This window comes from Montipora capricornis, chromosome 3 (assembly GCF_036669925.1).
Source record: "Montipora capricornis isolate CH-2021 chromosome 3, ASM3666992v2, whole genome shotgun sequence".
NCBI lineage: Eukaryota > Metazoa > Cnidaria > Anthozoa > Scleractinia > Acroporidae > Montipora > Montipora capricornis.
This window is the reverse complement of record NC_090885.1, coordinates 50,087,056-50,089,112: the sequence shown is the minus strand read 5'-3', so window position 1 is coordinate 50,089,112 and position 2,057 is coordinate 50,087,056.

Here is a 2,057-nt window from a genome sequence, read left to right as displayed (position 1 = left end):
TAAGAAGCACCACTCAATTTTATTAAGGCTTGACCAGCCTAATTATTATGCTTATTTTTATTTGAAGGGAAAGCATTTGTCCAGGGCCTATGAAACGTCGCAGGCAGTTAGTTATCGGTATTGGTATAACTTTTCCAAAATGTTCCGTACCACATTTTTGTCAGGTAACCGAAATCGACTTATAACAAATATATTTTTTATTCAAAAAATGCTGAACATTCAGCTACATTATATCAATCTTGTTTCTTGATTATGCGATGACCCCTTGTAAGGGCTTTGTCATACCGCCTTTTAATCATGTCCACATGTTAAGAGCAATGAACAATTGAAGAAAATAGGTCACGTGACATGATAAACATCCAAATATCTTAAAAGGAAAATACGGAGTACCACATTAAAAGGCGGCATGCGGTAGGCACAGTTGTACTAAACGTGTTTATGCCAAACGTTTTCAAACTTTTGAAGTATAAATGTTCCCCATTTTTGAGGAAAGGATATAAACGTTAAAGGTTGTTTCAAGATCACGTGACCAAAACGCGATGCAAAATATTTTGTTAATTTAATAAGAACACCAATAAGAAACTTTCTGTTAAGTTTCAGTGGACATTGGACAAATGCTTCCCTTTAAATAAAAATATGCATAACAATTAGATTGGTCAAGCCTTAATAGACTTGAGCAGTCTTAGGAAATACCACGGATGATCCAATACCAAGTATCCAATTGCAATGGTTCCGTTAAAATGCCACTACTGGAACTTGGAGTATGGTTGCTGGTACTGTCCGCCATACTTCTCCATACGAAGCCCTTTGCTGTGAAGTACCGGGTTGCTTTATGCAATATTCCTTGCTCAAGGAAGAAGACACCTGACAGCTGTATTAAGTGCTCGCCAAACCTAAATTTGCTTCAGACAAGTGGGGGATCACCTTTTTTCCTTTCAAGCCCTTGTAAATATCACTTCAATACGCTGAAGCGTTCATGGTGTTGTCAACCTTTGCCGTTCGATGAAGGACCTCATATTAAGGAGGATTTAATTAAACCGGATGCCTGTATACAGTATATCGGAAGGAACTGATAACTTTCCTTCGTTTCCGTAATTTCGCTTTCACTTTCTAATGAATGCTTTTCTGTGTTGTAAATACAAACAAGATGAGCTTTTTCCTAGGAATTAAAAACAGCAAATTGAACTGGCAACTATATGTTTCCATTACATGAGGAATCGTAAATCTCTGCCTGGATTGGTCAAAAAAAAATTTTTGTCTAAACATACGGTGCACAGCTGATTACATGAACTAAGGCTCGCATTCCTAGAATTAAAGTTTTTCAGTTTGAAACATCACAGGAAAAACTGACAAAACAGACTCTAGTTCACAAACGAAACTGTGACTACAAGTACTAGAGTGGGTAACATAGCAGTCCATCCTTAAGCTTCCTAAGCACCAGTTCTTACTACCACATCTACACCTCAGTCTACAACATGTAGTTTGCGAGCCCCAGCACCTTCATTCCCTCCAGGAGCTGTAACACAGACTGTATATTCCGGTCATTACCTTGAACCTGAGCTTAGTTACCCTACTCAAGAAGAATTACCTAACTTTCAAACTATCTCTCCAGCAAGAAATTATTCCGTTATTACAAGGAATTTAATTGATCCCTCACCAATCATGTCAGCTATCACTACACCTGTTTACCAGTCTTTTCATCCCAGAGGTCAAGGACACTCCGTCGGTGAAGGTTAGGAAAAGCACGGTAGCTTCCTCATTGGAAAGGTGCATGGGCAAACTAACCGAAGCAAATTTGGAACAAAGTACTGTCAGCAAACAGCTGTTTGTCTGGGGACTCTTGCCTAAGCGTTCAATCTCTGTATTTAGTGGTGACCCGCTACAATATTCTGTATGGGAAAGTGCCTTTAATTCCATAGTGCATTCCAGGCCACTTGAACCTGATATCTAGTTAAACCTTTTGAATAAGCATGTAGCAGGAAAACCAAAGCAAGTTGTAGAACATTATCTTCTGATTGGAACAGAAGATGCATACCAGAAGGCCAGATCTGTGTTGG